The sequence below is a fragment of the Nerophis ophidion genome, linkage group LG04 (assembly GCF_033978795.1).
Source record: "Nerophis ophidion isolate RoL-2023_Sa linkage group LG04, RoL_Noph_v1.0, whole genome shotgun sequence".
Taxonomy (NCBI): Eukaryota; Metazoa; Chordata; class Actinopteri; order Syngnathiformes; family Syngnathidae; genus Nerophis; species Nerophis ophidion.
Genome location: NC_084614.1, coordinates 1,263,072 through 1,284,267, shown reverse-complemented (window position 1 = coordinate 1,284,267; position 21,196 = coordinate 1,263,072).

The window sequence follows — 21,196 nt, the reverse complement described above, 5'->3', positions numbered from 1 at the left end:
ATGCAAATGTAGTACACTCTTAGTACTCCAGTACATACAAATGTAGTACACTCTTAGTACTTCAGTACATGCAAAATGTAGTACACTCTTAGTACTCCAGTACAATGCAAATGTAGTACACTCTTAGTACTCCAGTACATGCAAATGTAGTACACTCTTAGTACTCCATACATGCAAATTGTAGTACACTCTTAGTACTCAGTACATGCAAATGTAGTACACTCTTAGTACTCCAGTACATGCAAAGTAGTACACTCTTAGTACTCCAGTACATGCAAATGTAGTACACTCTTAGTACTCCAGTACATGCAAATGTAGTACACTCTAGTACTCCAGTACATGCAAATGTAGTACACTCTTAGTACTCCAGTACATACAAATGTAGTACACTCTTAGTACTCAGTACATGCAAATGTAGTACACTCTTAGTACTCCAGTACATGCAAATGTAGTACACTCTTAGTACTCCAGTACAAATGCAAAATGTAGTACACTCTTAGTACTCCAGTACATGCAAATGTAGTACACTCTTAGTACTCCAGTACATGCAAATGTAGTACACTCTTAGTACTTCAGTACATGCAAATGTAGTACACTCTTAGTACTCCAGTACATGCAAATGTAGTACACTCTTAGTACTCCCAAGTACATGCAAATGTAGTACACTCTTAGTACTCCAGTACATGCAAATGTAGTACACTCTTAGTACTCCAGTACATGCAAATGTAGTACACTCTTAGTACTCCAGTACATGCAAATGTAGTACACTCTTAGTACTCCAGTACATGCAAATGTAGTACACTCTTAGTACTTCCAGTACATGCAAATGTAGTACACTCTAGTACTCCAGTACATGCAAATGTAGTACACTCTTAGTACTCCAGTACATGCAAATGTAGTACACTCTTAGTACTCCAGTACATGCAAATGTAGTACACTCTTAGTACTCCAGTACATGCAAATGTAGTACACTCTTAGTACTCCAGTACATGCAAATGTAGTACACTCTTAGTACTCCAGTACATGCAAATGTAGTACACTCTTAGTACTCCAGTACATGCAAATGTAGTACACTCTTAGTACTCCAGTACATGCAAATGTAGTACACTCTTAGTACTCCAGTACATGCAAATGTAGTACACTCTTAGTACTCCAGTACATGCAAATGTAGTACACTCTTAGTACTCCAGTACATGCAAATGTAGTACACTCTTAGTACTCCAGTACATGCAAATGTAGTACACTCTTAGTACTTCCAGTACATGCAAATGTAGTACACTCTTAGTACTCCAGTACATGCAAATGTAGTACACTCTTAGTACTCCAGTACATGCAAATGTAGTACACTCTTAGGTACTCCAGTACATGACAAATGTAGTACACTCTTAGTACTCCAGTACATGCAAATGTAGTACACTCTTAGTACTCCAGCTACATGCAAATGTAGTACACTCTTAGTACTCCAGTACATGCAAATGTAGTACACTCTTAGTACTCCAGTACATGCAAATGTAGTACACTCTTAGTACTCAGTACATGCAAATGTAGTACACTCTTAGTACTCCAGTACATGCAAATGTAGTACACTCTTAGTACTCCAGTACATGCAAATGTAGTACACTCTTAGTACTCCAGTACATGCAAATGTAGTACACTCTTAGTACTCCAGTACATGCAAATGTAGTACACTCTTAGTACTCAGTACATGCAAATGTAGTACACTCTTAGTACTCCAGTACATGCAAATGTAGTACAACTCTTAGTACTCCAGTACATGCAAATGTAGTACACTCTTAGTACTCCAGTACATGCAAATGTAGTACACTCTTAGTACTCCAGTACATGCAAATGTAGTACACTCTTAGTACTCCAGTACATGCAAATGTAGTACACTCTTAGTACTCCAGTACATGCAAATGTAGTACACTCTTAGTACTCCAGTACATGCAAATGTAGTACACTCTTAGTACTCCAGTACATGCAAATGTAGTACACTCTTAGTACTCCAGTACATAGCAAATGTAGTACACTCTTAGTACTCAGTACATGCAAATGTAGTACACTCTTAGTACTCCAGTACATGCAAATGTAGTACACTCTTAGTACTCCAGTACATGCAAATGTAGTACACTCTTAGTACTCCAGTACATGCAAATGTAGTACACTCTTAGTACTCCAGTACATGCAAATGTAGTACACTCTTAGTACTCCAGTACATGCAAATGTAGTACACTCTTAGTACTCCAGTACATGCAAATGTAGTACACTCTTAGTACTCCAGCTACATGCAAATGTAGTACACTCTTAGTACTCCAGTACATGCAAATGTAGTACACTCTTAGTACTCCAGTACATGCAAATGTAGTACACTCTTAGTACTTCAGTACATGCAAATGTAGTACACTCTTAGTACTCCAGTACATGCAAATGTAGTACACTGTTAGTACTCCAGTACATGCAAATGTAGTACACTCTTAGTACTCCAGTACATACAAATGTAGTACACTCTTAGTACTTCAGTACATGCAAATGTAGTACACTCTTAGTACTCCAGTACATGCAAATGTAGTACACTCTTAGTACTCCAGTACATGCAAATGTAGTACACTCTTAGTACTCCAGTACATGCAAATGTAGTACACTCTTAGTACTCCAGTACATGCAAATGTAGTACACTCTTAGTACTCCAGTACATGCAAATGTAGTACACTCTTAGTACTCCAGTACATGCAAATGTAGTACACTCTTAGTACTCCAGTACATGCAAATGTAGTACACTCTTAGTACTCAGTACATGCAAATGTAGTACACTCTTAGTACTCCAGTACATGCAAATGTAGTACACTCTTAGTACTCAGTACATGCAAATGTAGTACACTCTTAGTACTCCAGTACATGCAAATGTAGTACACTCTTAGTACTCCAGTACATGCAAATGTAGTACACTCTTAGTACTCCAGTACATGCAAATGTAGTACACTCTTAGTACTCCAGTACATGCAAATGTAGTACACTCTTAGTACTCCAGTACATGCAAATGTAGTACACTCTTAGTACTCCAGTACATGCAAATGTAGTACACTCTTAGTACTCCAGTACATGCAAATGTAGTACACTCTTAGTACTCCAGTACATGCAAATGTAGTACACTCTTAGTACTCCAGTACATGCAAATGTAGTACACTCTTAGTACTCCAGTACATGCAAATGTAGTACACTCTTAGTACTCCAGTACATACAAATGTAGTACACTCTTAGTACTCCAGTACATGCAAATGTAGTACACTCTTAGTACTCCAGTACATGCAAATGTAGTACACTCTTAGTACTCCAGTACATGCAAATGTAGTACACTCTTAGTACTCCAGTACATGCAAATGTAGTACACTCTTAGTACTCCAGTACATGCAAATGTAGTACACTCTTAGTACTCCAGTACATGCAAATGTAGTACACTCTTAGTACTCCAGTACATGCAAATGTAGTACACTCTTAGTACTCCAGTACATGCAAATGTAGTACACTCTTAGTACTCCAGTACATGCAAATGTAGTACACTCTTAGTACTCCAGTACATGCAAATGTAGTACACTTTAGTACTCAGTACATGCAAATGTAGTACACTCTTAGTTCTCCAGTACATGCAAATGTAGTACACTCTTAGTACTCCAGTACATGCAAATGTAGTACACTCTTAGTACTCCAGTACATGCAAATGTAGTACACTCTTAGTACTCCAGTACATGCAAATGTAGTACACTCTTAGTACTCCAGTACATGCAAATGTAGTACACTCTTAGTACTCCAGTACATGCAAATGTAGTACACTCTTAGTACTCCAGTACATGCAAATGTAGTACACTCTTAGTACTCCAGTACATGCAAATGTAGTACACTCTTAGTACTCCAGTACATGCAAATGTAGTACACTGTTAGTACTCCAGTACATGCAAATGTAGTACACTCTTAGTACTCCAGTACATGCAAATGTAGTACACTCTTAGTACTCCAGTACATGCAAATGTAGTACACTCTTAGTACTCCAGTACATGCAAATGTAGTACACTCTTAGTACTCCAGTACATGCAAATGTAGTACACTCTTAGTACTCCAGTACATGCAAATGTAGTACACTCTTAGTACTCCAGTACATGCAAATGTAGTACACTCTTAGTACTCCAGTACATGCAAATGTAGTACACTCTTAGTACTCCAGTACATGCAAATGTAGTACACTCTTAGTACTCCAGTACATGCAAATGTAGTACACTCTTAGTACTCCAGTACATGCAAATGTAGTACACTCTTAGTACTCCAGTACATACTAATGTAGTACACTCTTAGTACTCCAGTACATGCAAATGTAGTACACTCTTAGTACTCCAGTACATGCAAATGTAGTACACTCTTAGTACTCCAGTACATGCAAATGTAGTACACTCTTAGTACTCCAGTACATACAAATGTAGTACACTCTTAGTACTCCAGTACATGCAAATGTAGTACACTCTTAGTACTCCAGTACATGCAAATGTAGTACACTCTTAGTACTCCAGTACATGCAAATGTAGTACACTCTTAGTACTCCAGTACATGCAAATGTAGTACACTCTTAGTACTCCAGTACATGCAAATGTAGTACACTCTTAGTACTCCAGTACATGCAAATGTAGTACACTCTTAGTACTCCAGTACATGCAAATGTAGTACACTCTTAGTACTCCAGTACATGCAAATGTAGTACACTCTTAGTACTCCAGTACATGCAAATGTAGTACACTCTTAGTACTCCAGTACATGCAAATGTAGTACACTCTTAGTACTCCAGTACATGCAAATGTAGTACACTCTTAGTACTCCAGTACATGCAAATGTAGTACACTCTTAGTACTCCAGTACATGCAAATGTAGTACACTCTTAGTACTCCAGTACATGCAAATGTAGTACACTCTTAGTACTCCAGTACATGCAAATGTAGTACACTCTTAGTACTCCAGTACATGCAAATGTAGTACACTCTTAGTACTCCAGTACATGCAAATGTAGTACACTCTTAGTACTCCAGTACATGCAAATGTAGTACACTCTTAGTACTCCAGTACATGCAAATGTAGTACACTCTTAGTACTCCAGTACATGCAAATGTAGTACACTCTTAGTACTCCAGTACATGCAAATGTAGTACACTCTTAGTACTCCAGTACATGCAAATGTAGTACACTCTTAGTACTCCAGTACATGCAAATGTAGTACACTCTTAGTACTCCAGTACATGCAAATGTAGTACACTCTTAGTACTCCAGTACATGCAAATGTAGTACACTCTTAGTACTCCAGTACATGCAAATGTAGTACACTCTTAGTACTCCAGTACATGCAAATGTAGTACACTCTTAGTACTCCAGTACATGCAAATGTAGTACACTCTTAGTACTCCAGTACATGCAAATGTAGTACACTCTTAGTACTCCAGTACATGCAAATGTAGTACACTCTTAGTACTCCAGTACATGCAAATGTAGTACACTCTTAGTACTCCAGTACATACAAATGTAGTACACTGTTAGTACTCCAGTACATGCAAATGTAGTACACTCTTAGTACTCCAGTACATGCAAATGTAGTACACTGTTAGTACTCCAGTACATGCAAATGTAGTACACTCGTTAGTACTCCAGTACATGCAAATGTAGTACACTCTTAGTACTCCAGTACATGCAAATGTAGTACACTCTTAGTACTCCAGTACATGCAAATGTAGTACACTCTTAGTACTCCAGTACATGCAAATGTAGTACACTCTTAGTACTCCAGTACATGCAAATGTAGTACACTCTTAGTACTCCAGTACATGCAAATGTAGTACACTGCTTAGTACTCCAGTACATGCAAATGTAGTACACTCTTAGTACTCCAGTACATGCAAATGTAGTACACTCTTAGTACTCCAGTACATGCAAATGTAGTACACTGTTAGTACTCCAGTACATGCAAATGTAGTACACTCTTAGTACTCCAGTACATGCAAATGTAGTACACTCTTAGTACTCCAGTACATGCAAATGTAGTACACTCTTAGTACTCCAGTACATGCAAATGTAGTACACTCTTAGTACTCCAGTACATGCAAATGTAGTACACTCTTAGTACTCCAGTACATGCAAATGTAGTACACTCTTAGTACTCCAGTACATGCAAATGTAGTACACTCTTCTTAGTACTCCACTACATGCAAATGTAGTACACTCTTAGTACTCCAGTACATGCAAATGTAGTACACTCTTAGTACTCCAGTACATGCAAATGTAGTACACTGCTTAGTACTCCAGTACATGCAAATGTAGTACACTCTTAGTACTCCAGTACATACAAATGTAGTACACTCTTAGTACTTCAGTACATGCAAATGTAGTACACTCTTAGTACTCCAGTACATGCAAATGTAGTACACTCTTAGTACTCCAGTACATGCAAATGTAGTACACTCTTAGTACTCCAGTACATGCAAATGTAGTACACTCTTAGTACTCCAGTACATGCAAATGTAGTACACTCTTAGTACTCCAGTACATGCAAATGTAGTACACTCTTAGTACTCAGTACATGCAAATGTAGTACACTCTTAGTACTCCACTACATGCAAATGTAGTACACTCTTAGTACTCCAGTACATGCAAATGTAGTACACTCTTAGTACTCCAGTACATACAAATGTAGTACACTCTTAGTACTTCAGTACATGCAAATGTAGTACACTCTTAGTACTCCAGTACATGCAAATGTAGTACACTGTTAGTACTCCAGTACATGCAAATGTAGTACACTCTTAGTACTCCAGTACATACAAATGTAGTACACTCTTAGTACTTCAGTACATGCAAATGTAGTACACTCTTAGTACTCCAGTACATGCAAATGTAGTACACTCTTAGTACTTCAGTACATGCAAATGTAGTACACTCTTAGTACTCCAGTACATGCAAATGTAGTACACTCTTAGTACTTCAGTACATGCAAATGTAGTACACTCTTAGTACTCCAGTACATGCAAATGTAGTACACTCTTAGTACTCCAGTACATGCAAATGTAGTACACTCTTAGTACTCCAGTACATGCAAATGTAGTACACTCTTAGTACTCCAGTACATGCAAATGTAGTACACTCTTAGTACTCCACTACATGCAAATGTAGTACACTGTTAGTACTCCAGTACATACAAATGTAGTACACTGTTAGTACTCCAGTACATGCAAATGTAGTACACTGTTAGTACTCCATTACATGCAAATGTAGTACACTGTTAGTACTCCAGTACATGCAAATGTAGTACACTCTTAGTACTCCAGTACATGCAAATGTAGTACACTCTTAGTACTCCACTACATGCAAATGTAGTACACTCTTAGTACTCCAGTACATACAAATGTAGTACACTGTTAGTACTCCAGTACATGCAAATGTAGTACACTGTTAGTACTCCATTACATGCAAATGTAGTACACTGTTAGTACTCCAGTACATGCAAATGTAGTACACTCTTAGTACTCCAGTACATGCAAATGTAGTACACTCTTAGTACTCCAGTACATGCAAATGTAGTACACTCTTAGTACTCCAGTACATGCAAATGTAGTACACCTTAGTACTCCAGTACATGCAAATGTAGTACACTCTTAGTACTCCAGTACATGCAAATGTAGTACACTCCTAGTACTCCAGTACATGCAAATGTAGTACACTCTTAGTACTCCAGTACATGCAAATGTAGTACACTGTTAGTACTCCAGTACATGCAAATGTAGTACACCCTTAGTACTCCAGTACATGCAAATGTAGCACACTCTTAGTTCTCCAGTACATGCAAATGTAGTACACTGTTAGTACTCCAGTACATGCAAATGTAGTACACTCTTAGTACTCCAGTACATGCAAATGTAGTACACTCTTAGTACTCCAGTACATGCAAATGTAGTACACTCTTAGTACTCCAGTACATGCAAATGTAGTACACTCTTAGTACTCCAGTACATACAAATGTAGTACACTCTTAGTACTCCAGTACATGCAAATGTAGTACACTCTTAGTACTCCAGTACATGCAAATGTAGTACACTCTTAGTACTCCAGTACATGCAAATGTAGTACACTGTTAGTACTCCAGTACATGCAAATGTAGTACACTGTTAGTACTCCAGTACATGCAAATGTAGTACACTCTTAGTACTCCAGTACATGCAAATGTAGTACACTCTTAGTACTCCAGTACATGCAAATGTAGTACACTCTTAGTACTCCAGTACATGCAAATGTAGTACACTCTTAGTACTCCAGTACATACAAATGTAGTACACTCTTAGTACTCCAGTACATGCAAATGTAGTACACTCTTAGTACTCCAGTACATGCAAATGTAGTACACTCTTAGTACTCCAGTACATGCAAATGTAGTACACTCTTAGTACTCCAGTACATGCAAATATAGTACACTCTTAGTACTCCAGTACATGCAAATGTAGTACACTCTTAGTACTCCAGTACATACAAATGTAGTACATTCTTAGTACTCCAGTACATGCAAATGTAGTACACTCTTAGTACTCCAGTACATGCAAATGTAGTACACTCTTAGTACTCCAGTACATGCAAATGTAGTACACTGTTAGTACTCCAGTACATGCAAATGTAGTACACTCTTAGTACTCCAGTACATACAAATGTAGTACACGCTTAGTACTCCAGTACATGCAAATGTAGTACACTCTTAGTACTCCAGTACATGCAAATGTAGTACACTCTTAGTACTCCAGTACATGCAAATGTAGTACACTCTTAGTACTCCAGTACATGCAAATGTAGTACACTCTTAGTACTCCAGTACATGCAAATGTAGTACACTCTTAGTACTCCAGTACATGCAAATGTAGTACACTCTTAGTACTCCAGTACATGCAAATGTAGTACACTCTTAGTACTCCAGTACATGCAAATGTAGTACAGTGTTAGTACTCCAGTACATGCAAATGTAGTACACTCTTAGTACTCCAGTACATGCAAATGTAGTTCACTCTTAGTACTCCAGTACATGCAAATGTAGTACACTCTTAGTACTCCAGTACATGCAAATGTAGTACACTCTTAGTACTCCAGTACATGCAAATGTAGTACACTGTTAGTACTCCAGTACATGCAAATGTAGTACACTCTTAGTACTCCAGTACATGCAAATGTAGTACACTCTTAGTACTCCAGTACATGCAAATGTAGTACACTCTTAGTACTCCAGTACATGCAAATGTAGTACACTCTTAGTACTCCACTACATGCAAATGTAGTACACTCTTAGTACTCCAGTACATGCAAATGTAGTACACTCTTAGTACTCCAGTACATGCAAATGTAGTACACTCTTAGTACTCCAGTACATGCAAATGTAGTACACTCTTAGTACTCCAGTACATGCAAATGTAGTACACTCTTAGTACTCCAGTACATGCAAATGTAGTACACTCTTAGTACTCCAGTACATGCAAATGTAGTACACTCTTAGTACTCCAGTACATGCAAATGTAGTACACTCTTAGTACTCCACTACATGCAAATGTAGTACACTCTTAGTACTCCAGTACATGCAAATGTAGTACACTCTTAGTACTCCAGTACATGCAAATGTAGTACACTCTTAGTACTCCAGTACATGCAAATGTAGTACACTCTTAGTACTCCAGTACATACAAATGTAGTACACTCTTAGTACTCCAGTACATGCAAATGTAGTACACTCTTAGTACTCCAGTACATGCAAATGTAGTACACTCTTAGTACTCCAGTACATGCAAATGTAGTACACTCTTAGTACTCCAGTACATACAAATGTAGTACACTCTTAGTACTCAGTACATGCAAATGTAGTACACTCTTAGTACTCCAGTACATGCAAATGTAGTACACTGTTAGTACTCCAGTACATGCAAATGTAGTACACTCTTAGTACTCCAGTACATGCAAATGTAGTACACTGTTAGTACTCCAGTACATACAAATGTAGTACACTGTTAGTACTCCAGTACATGCAAATGTAGTACACTGTTAGTACTCCAGTACATGCAAATGTAGTACACTGTTAGTACTCCAGTACATGCAAATGTAGTACACTCTTAGTACTCCAGTACATGCAAATGTAGTACACTCTTAGTACTCCAGTACATGCAAATGTAGTACACTCTTAGTACTCCAGTACATGCAAATGTAGTACACTCTAGTACTCCAGTACATGCAAATGTAGTACACTCTTAGTACTCCAGTACATGCAAATGTAGTACACTGTTAGTACTCCAGTACATGCAAATGTAGTACACTCTTAGTACTCCAGTACATGCAAATGTAGTACACTCTTAGTTCTCCAGTACATGCAAATGTAGTACACTGTTAGTACTCCAGTACATGCAAATGTAGTACACTCTTAGTACTCTAGTACATGCAAATGTAGTACACTCTTAGTACTCCAGTACATGCAAATGTAGTACACTCTTAGTACTCCAGTACATGCAAATGTAGTACACTCTTAGTACTCCAGTACATGCAAATGTAGTACACTCTTAGTACTCCAGTACATGCAAATGTAGTACACTCTTAGTACTCCAGTACATGCAAATGTAGTACACTCTTAGTACTCCAGTACATGCAAATGTAGTACACTCTTAGTACTCCAGTACATGCAAATGTAGTACACTCTTAGTTCTCCAGTACATGCAAATGTAGTACACTGTTAGTACTCCAGTACATGCAAATGTAGTACACTCTTAGTACTCCAGTACATGCAAATGTAGTACACTCTTAGTACTCCAGTACATGCAAATGTAGTACACTCTTAGTACTCCAGTACATGCAAATGTAGTACACTCTTAGTACTCCAGTACATGCAAATGTAGTACACTCTTAGTACTCCAGTACATGCAAATGTAGTACACTCTTAGTACTCCAGTACATGCAAATGTAGTACACTCTTAGTACTCCAGTACATGCAAATGTAGTACACTCTTAGTACTCCAGTACATGCAAATGTAGTACACTCTTAGTTCTCCAGTACATGCAAATGTAGTACACTGTTAGTACTCCAGTACATGCAAATGTAGTACACTCTTAGTACTCCAGTACATGCAAATGTAGTACACTCTTAGTACTCCAGTACATGCAAATGTAGTACACTCTTAGTACTCCAGTACATGCAAATGTAGTACACTCTTAGTACTCCAGTACATGCAAATGTAGTACACTCTTAGTACTCCAGTACATGCAAATGTAGTACACTCTTAGTACTCCAGTACATGCAAATGTAGTACACTCTTAGTACTCCAGTACATGCAAATGTAGTACACTCTTAGTACTCCAGTACATGCAAATATAGTACACTCTTAGTACTCCAGTACATGCAAATGTAGTACACTCTTAGTACTCCAGTACATACAAATGTAGTACATTCTTAGTACTCCAGTACATGCAAATGTAGTACACTCTTAGTACTCCAGTACATGCAAATGTAGTACACTCTTAGTACTCCAGTACATGCAAATGTAGTACACTCTTAGTACTCCAGTACATACAAACGTAGTACACTCTTAGTACTTCAGTACATGCAAATGTAGTACACTCTTAGTACTCCAGTACATGCAAATGTAGTACAGTGTTAGTACTCCAGTACATGCAAATGTAGTACACTGTTAGTACTCCAGTACATGCAAATGTAGTACACTGTTAGTACTCCAGTACATGCAAATGTAGTACACTCTTAGTACTCCAGTACATGCAAATGTAGTACACTCTTAGTTCTCCAGTACATGCAAATGTAGTACACTGTTAGTACTCCAGTACATGCAAATGTAGTACACTCTTAGTACTCCAGTACATGCAAATGTAGTACACTCTTAGTACTCCAGTACATGCAAATGTAGTACACTGTTAGTACTCCAGTACATACGAATGTAGTACAGTGTTAGTACTCCAGTACATGCAAATGTAGTACAGTGTTAGTACCCAGTACATGCAAATGTAGTACAGTGTTAGTACTCCAGTACATGCAAATGTAGTACAGTGTTAGTACCCAGTACATGCAAATGTAATAAACTGTTAGTACTCCAGTACATGCAAATGTAGTACAGTGTTAGTACTCCAGTACATACAAATGTAGTACACTGTTAGTACTCCAGTACATACAAATGTAGTACACTGTTAGTACTCCAGTACATGCAAATGTAGTACAGTGTTAGTACTCCAGTACATGCAAATGTAGTACAGTGTTAGTACTCCAGTACATGCAAATGTAGTACAGTGTTAGTACTCCAGTACATGCAAATGTAGTACACTGTTAGTACTCCAGTACATACAAATGTAGTACACTTTTAGTACTCCAGTACATGCAAATGTAGTACACTGTTAGTACTCCAGTACACACAAATGTAGTACACTGTTAGTACTCCAGTACATCCAAATGTAGTACACTGTTAGTACTCCAGTACATGCAAATGTAGTACACTCTTAGTACTCCAGTACATGCAAATGTAGTACACTGTTAGTACTCCAGTACATCCAAATGTAGTACACTCTTAGTACTCCAGTACATGCAAATGTAGTACACTCTTAGTACTCCAGTACATGCAAATGTAGTACACTCTTAGTACTCTAGTACATGCAAATGTAGTACACCCTTAGTACTCCAGTACATGCAAATGTAGTACACTCTTAGTACTCCAGTACATGCAAATGTAGTACACTGTTAGTACTCCAGTACATGCAAATGTAGTACACTCTTAGTACTCCAGTACATGCAAATGTAGTACACTCTTAGTACTCCAGTACATGCAAATGTAGTACACTCTTAGTACTCCAGTACATGCAAATGTAGTACACTCTTAGTACTCCAGTACATGCAAATGTAGTACACTCTTAGTACTCCAGTACATACAAATGTAGTACACTCTTAGTACTCCAGTACATGCAAATGTAGTACACGCTTAGTACTCCAGTACATGCAAATGTAGTACACTCTTAGTACTCCAGTACATGCAAATGTAGTACACTCTTAGTACTCCAGTACATGCAAATACAGTACACTCTTAGTACTCCAGTACATGCAAATGTAGTACACTCTTAGTACTCCAGTACATGCAAATGTAGTACATTCTTAGTACTCCAGTACATGCAAATGTAGTACACTCTTAGTACTCCAGTACATGCAAATGTAGTACACTCTTAGTACTCCAGTACATGCAAATGTAGTACACTCTTAGTACTCCAGTACATACAAATGTAGTACACTCTTAGTACTTCAGTACATGCAAATGTAGTACACTCTTAGTACTCCAGTACATGCAAATGTAGTACACTGTTAGTACTCCAGTACATGCAAATGTAGTACACTCTTAGTACTCCAGTACATACAAATGTAGTACACTGTTAGTACTCCAGTACATACAAATGTAGTACACTGTTAGTACTCCAGTACATGCAAATGTAGTACACTGTTAGTACTCCATTACATGCAAATGTAGTACACTGTTAGTACTCCAGTACATGCAAATGTAGTACACTCTTAGTACTCCAGTACATGCAATGTAGTACACTCTTAGTACTCCAGTACATGCAAATGTAGTACACTCTTAGTACTCCAGTACATGCAAATGTAGTACACTGATTAGTACTCCAGTACATGCAAATGTAGTACACTGTTAGTACTCCAGTACATGCAAATGTAGTACACTCTTAGTACTCCAGTACATGCAAATGTAGTACACTCTTAGTACTCCAGTACATGCAAATGTAGTACACTCTTAGTACTCCAGTACATGCAAATGTAGTACACTCTTAGTACTCCACTACATGCAAATGTAGTACACTCTTAGTACTCCAGTACATGCAAATGTAGTACACTCTTAGTACTCCAGTACATGCAAATGTAGTACACTCTTAGTACTCCAGTACATACAAATGTAGTACACTCTTAGTACTCCAGTATATGCAAATGTAGTACACTCTTAGTACTCCAGTACATGCAAATGTAGTACACTCTTAGTACTCCAGTACATGCAAATGTAGTACACTCTTAGTACTCCAGTACATACAAATGTAGTACACTCTTAGTACTTCAGTACATGCAAATGTAGTACACTCTTAGTACTCCAGTACATGCAAATGTAGTACACTGTTAGTACTCCAGTACATGCAAATGTAGTACACTCTTAGTACTCCAGTACATACAAATGTAGTACACTGTTAGTACTCCAGTACATACAAATGTAGTACACTGTTAGTACTCCAGTACATGCAAATGTAGTACACTGTTAGTACTCCATTACATGCAAATGTAGTACACTGTTAGTACTCCAGTACATGCAAATGTAGTACACTCTTAGTACTCCAGTACATGCAAATGTAGTACACTCTTAGTACTCCAGTACATGCAAATGTAGTACACTCTTAGTACTCCAGTACATGCAAATGTAGTACACTCTTAGTACTCCAGTACATGCAAATGTAGTACAGTGTTAGTACCCAGTACATGCAAATGTAGTACACTGTTAGTACCCAGTACATGCAAATGTAGTACACTGTTAGTACTCCAGTACATGCAAATGTAGTACACTGTTAGTACTCCAGTACATGCAAATGTAGTACACTCTTAGTACTCCAGTACATGCAAATGTAGTACACAGTTAGTACTCCAGTACATGCAAATGTAGTACAGTGTTAGTACTCCAGTACATGCAAATGTAGTACACTGTTAGTACTCCAGTACATGCAAATGTAGTACACTGTTAGTACTCAGTACATGCAAATGTAGTACACTCTTAGTACTCCAGTACATGCAAATGTAGTACACTCTTAGTTCTCCAGTACATGCAAATGTAGTACACTGTTAGTACTCCAGTACATGCAAATGTAGTACACTCTTAGTACTCCAGTACATGCAAATGTAGTACACTCTTAGTACTCCAGTACATGCAAATGTAGTACACTGTTAGTACTCCAGTACATACGAATGTAGTACAGTGTTAGTACTCCAGTACATGCAAATGTAGTACAGTGTTAGTACCCAGTACATGCAAATGTAGTACAGTGTTAGTACTCCAGTACATGCAAATGTAGTACAGTGTTAGTACCCAGTACATGCAAATGTAATAAACTGTTAGTACTCCAGTACATGCAAATGTAGTACAGTGTTAGTACTCCAGTACATACAAATGTAGTACACTGTTAGTACTCCAGTACATACAAATGTAGTACACTGTTAGTACTCCAGTACATGCAAATGTAGTACAGTGTTAGTACTCCAGTACATGCAAATGTAGTACAGTGTTAGTACTCCAGTACATGCAAATGTAGTACAGTGTTAGTACTCCAGTACATGCAAATGTAGTACACTGTTAGTACTCCAGTACATACAAATGTAGTACACTTTTAGTACTCCAGTACATGCAAATGTAGTACACTGTTAGTACTCCAGTACATACAAATGTAGTACACTGTTAGTACTCCAGTACATCCAAATGTAGTACACTGTTAGTACTCCAGTACATGCAAATGTAGTACACTCTTAGTACTCCAGTACATGCAAATGTAGTACACTGTTAGTACTCCAGTACATCCAAATGTAGTACACTCTTAGTACTCCAGTACATGCAAATGTAGTACACTCTTAGTACTCCAGTACATACAAATGTAGTACACTCTTAGTACTCCAGTACATGCAAATGTAGTACACCCTTAGTACTCCAGTACATGCAAATGTAGTACACTCTTAGTACTCCAGTACATGCAAATGTAGTACACTGTTAGTACTCCAGTACATGCAAATGTAGTACACTCTTAGTACTCCAGTACATGCAAATGTAGTACACTCTTAGTACTCCAGTACATGCAAATGTAGTACACTCTTAGTACTCCAGTACATGCAAATGTAGTACACTCTTAGTACTCCAGTACATGCAAATGTAGTACACTCTTAGTACTCCAGTACATACAAATGTAGTACACTCTTAGTACTCCAGTACATGCAAATGTAGTACACTCTTAGTACTCCAGTACATGCAAATGTAGTACACTCTTAGTACTCCAGTACATGCAAATGTAGTACACTCTTAGTACTCCAGTACATGCAAATATAGTACACTCTTAGTACTCCAGTACATGCAAATGTAGTACACTCTTAGTACTCCAGTACATGCAAATGTAGTACATTCTTAGTACTCCAGTACATGCAAATGTAGTACACTCTTAGTACTCCAGTACATGCAAATGTAGTACACTCTTAGTACTCCAGTACATGCAAATGTAGTACACTCTTAGTACTCCAGTACATACAAATGTAGTACACTCTTAGTACTTCAGTACATGCAAATGTAGTACACTCTTAGTACTCCAGTACATGCAAATGTAGTACACTGTTAGTACTCCAGTACATGCAAATGTAGTACACTCTTAGTACTCCAGTACATACAAATGTAGTACACTGTTAGTACTCCAGTACATACAAATGTAGTACACTGTTAGTACTCCAGTACATGCAAATGTAGTACACTGTTAGTACTCCATTACATGCAAATGTAGTACACTGTTAGTACTCCAGTACATGCAAATGTAGTACACTCTTAGTACTCCAGTACATGCAAATGTAGTACACTCTTAGTACTCCAGTACATGCAAATGTAGTACACTCTTAGTACTCCAGTACATGCAAATGTAGTACACTCTTAGTACTCCAGTACATGCAAATGTAGTACACTCCTAGTACTCCAGTACATGCAAATGTAGTACACTCTTAGTACTCCAGTACATGCAAATGTAGTACACTGTTAGTACTCCAGTACATGCAAATGTAGTACACTCTTAGTACTCCAGTACATGCAAATGTAGTACACTCTTAGTTCTCCAGTACATGCAAATGTAGTACACTGTTAGTACTCCAGTACATGCAAATGTAGTACACTCTTAGTACTCCAGTACATGCAAATGTAGTACACTCTTAGTACTCCAGTACATGCAAATGTAGTACACTCTTAGTACTCCAGTACATGCAAATGTAGTACACTCTTAGTACTCCAGTACATACAAATGTAGTACACTCTTAGTACTCCAGTACATGCAAATGTAGTACACTCTTAGTACTCCAGTACATGCAAATGTAGTACACTCTTAGTACTCCAGTACATGCAAATGTAGTACACTCTTAGTACTCCAGTACATGCAAATATAGTACACTCTTAGTACTCCAGTACATGCAAATGTAGTACACTCTTAGTACTCCAGTACATACAAATGTAGTACATTCTTAGTACTCCAGTACATGCAAATGTAGTACACTCTTAGTACTCCAGTACATGCAAATGTAGTACACTCTTAGTACTCCAGTACATGCAAATGTAGTACACTCTTAGTACTCCAGTACATGCAAATGTAGTTCACTCTTAGTACTTCAGTACATGCAAATGTAGTACACTCTTAGTACTCCAGTACATGCAAATGTAGTACACTGTTAGTACTCCAGTACATGCAAATGTAGTACACTCTTAGTACTCCAGTACATACAAATGTAGTACACGCTTAGTACTCCAGTACATGCAAATGTAGTACACTCTTAGTACTCCAGTACATGCAAATGTAGTACACTGTTAGTACTCCAGTACATGCAAATGTAGTACACTCTTAGTACTCCAGTACATACAAATGTAGTACACTCTTAGTACTCCAGTACATGCAAATGTAGTACACTCTTAGTACTCCAGTACATGCAAATGTAGTACACTCTTAGTACTCCAGTACATGCAAATGTAGTACACTCTTAGTACTCCAGTACATGCAAATGTAGTACACTCTTAGTACTCCAGTACATGCAAATGTAGTACAGTGTTAGTACCCAGTACATGCAAATGTAGTACACTGTTAGTACTCCAGTACATGCAAATGTAGTACACTGTTAGTACTCCAGTACATGCAAATGTAGTACACTCTTAGTACTCCAGTACATGCAAATGTAGTACACAGTTAGTACTCCAGTACATGCAAATGTAGTACAGTGTTAGTACTCCAGTACATGCAAATGTAGTACACTGTTAGTACTCCAGTACATGCAAATGTAGTACACTGTTAGTACTCCAGTACATGCAAATGTAGTACACTCTTAGTACTCCAGTACATGCAAATGTAGTACACTCTTAGTTCTCCAGTACATGCAAATGTAGTACACTGTTAGTACTCCAGTACATGCAAATGTAGTACACTCTTAGTACTCCAGTACATGCAAATGTAGTACACTCTTAGTACTCCAGTACATGCAAATGTAGTACACTCTTAGTACTCCAGTACATGCAAATGTAGTACACTGTTAGTACTCCAGTACATACGAATGTAGTACAGTGTTAGTACTCCAGTACATGCAAATGTAGTACAGTGTTAGTACCCAGTACATGCAAATGTAGTACAGTGTTAGTACTCCAGTACATGCAAATGTAGTACAGTGTTAGTACCCAGTACATGCAAATGTAATAAACTGTTAGTACTCCAGTACATGCAAATGTAGTACAGTGTTAGTACTCCAGTACATACAAATGTAGTACACTGTTAGTACTCCAGTACATACAAATGTAGTACACTGTTAGTACTCCAGTACATGCAAATGTAGTACAGTGTTAGTACTCCAGTACATGCAAATGTAGTACAGTGTTAGTACTCCAGTACATGCAAATGTAGTACAGTGTTAGTACTCCAGTACATGCAAATGTAGTACACTGTTAGTACTCCAGTACATACAAATGTAGTACACTGTTAGTACTCCAGTACATCCAAATGTAGTACACTGTTAGTACTCCAGTACATGCAAATGTAGTACACTCTTAGTACTCCAGTACATGCAAATGTAGTACACTGTTAGTACTCCAGTACATGCAAATGTAGTACACTCTTAGTACTCCAGTACATGCAAATGTAGTACACTCTTAGTACTCCAGTACATGCAAATGTAGTACACTCTTAGTACTCCAGTACATATAAATGTAGTACACTGTTAGTACTCCAGTACATCCAAATGTAGTACACTGTTAGTACTCCAGTACATGCAAATGTAGTACACTCTTAGTACTCCAGTACATGCAAATGTAGTACACTGTTAGTACTCCAGTACATACAAATGTAGTACACTGTTAGTACTCCAGTACATCCAAATGTAGTACACTGTTAGTACTCCAGTACATGCAAATGTAGTACACTCTTAGTACTCCAGTACATGCAAATGTAGTACACTGTTAGTACTCCAGTACATCCAAATGTAGTACACTGTTAGTACTCCAGTACATGCAAATGTAGTACACTCTTAGTACTCCAGTACATGCAAATGTAGTACACTCTTAGTACTCCAGTACATATAAATGTAGTACACTGTTAGTACTCCAGTACATCCAAATGTAGTACACTGTTAGTACTCCAGTACATGCAAATGTAGTACACTCTTAGTACTCCAGTACATGCAAATGTAGTACACTCTTAGTACTCCAGTACTTAAGGTGTGGACCCCCTTGTTGTGTTAGTGATGCTACTGTACTGAACAAATATTTATGATCGTTTTTGTTGAGGCGGATGTGATTGGAGTGCTAACAGAGTATCCGCGGATCCTTAAAAAGTCTTGAAAAGTCTTAAATTCATGTATCTAAAATTAAGGCCTTAAAAAGTATTACATTTATTAGAAATTCCTAAATTGGTCTTAAATTCAGTACTCAATGGTCTTAAATTGTCGGGCCATTTTTTTTTTTTTTTTTTCGGGGCACGTCTGAGTAAAAGTGAGTGATTTCAGTGTCAGTCGCACGCAGTCTCCTTCCTTTCTTTCTGGCATCCCGCCTTTCAGTCAGCATGGGGAAATGCTAGTTTTGCGCGCGTTGGCTGGAGGACAGCCGGTTTAAAAGCTGGCTTAAGCCTGTTGCCTATCCTGAGGAGGCCAGGTGCATACTTTGTAAGAGGGATTTCAAACTTGGCACCATGGGAATTAGAGCGGTGGAATCGCACATGCAGTGCGGTAAGCATAAAACCACGGCAGCGAGCCAAAAACAATCAGCGGGCACCTCTCAGTTCTGCGTGGGTCCAAGGCCCCCCCAGCTAGCAACAACTGTCGCTAGCAGCACTGACCTGACACTAATCTTGGGCAGGACAGCAACATTCAAATCCCAGGTGTTATGGATCTTGCACACTGTGGTGAAACATCAATCCTACACCTCAAATGACGGGATTGGCCATCTTTTTCGTGTGATGTTTCATGATTCTCAGGTTGCTAATACATTTTCCCGCGAAAAGGATAAAACAGCGTATATTACCAGACAAGGATTAGCACCTCACATCCAAAACCTGCTCTTCGACCAAGTCAACGGGTCTCGGTATGTGTTAATGTTCGATGAAACTGAATCACAGCACGAAGAAACAACTGGATGTCCATGTTTTCTTGTTGATGTTACAATACTGTTTTGCACTATTATTGACCAAATGTAATTTATTTTTACCCTCGCCTCGGTTATTATGTTTTTACTGGCGTTGGTGTTGGTGTTGGTTTGTTTGTTGTGGATGTCAACGTTTTTGGATCCCTCAAGATTTTGATAAGCTGTTTGGCAGAGTGGTGCTTCTCAGTTTGTTTATTAATAAACATTCAAACAGTAAACTTGACCTACTGTCACTGAGGTTGTAGTACAGTGGGATCCCCAACCATCGCTTATATTTATAGTTTTTTAATTATTTTTTTCGGTCGTAAATTCATTCAAGGTGGCATTAAAAAGGTCTTAAAAAGTCTTAAATTTGACTTGCTGAAACCGACAGATACTCTGAGTAATTAGCTTTAGCTGTGTTTCTAAGTTAATAAACTATCACTCCATGCTTGATGGAAAACCTCAGGTTTAGTCGCGCGCCATTTGTGGTCCAGCTTTCTACATCATCATTTATGAGCTGTAGTTTCTTCTGTAAACCATGGGGTTGCCTTTTAGGGGGCCTTTTTACCTTTAGCGGTGCAATACTAGCACGGGTGTGGCGCAGGGCGTGGTTAAAGTTGTTAGTGAGGTTCTCATTAGAGCCCTCATATTTAGTACACCGTGTTTAAAATAGTCTACTAGTACATTGTACACAATTTAGCATGTACATAAAACCTTGTTGGAGGGCAGCTCTGTATTCTCCA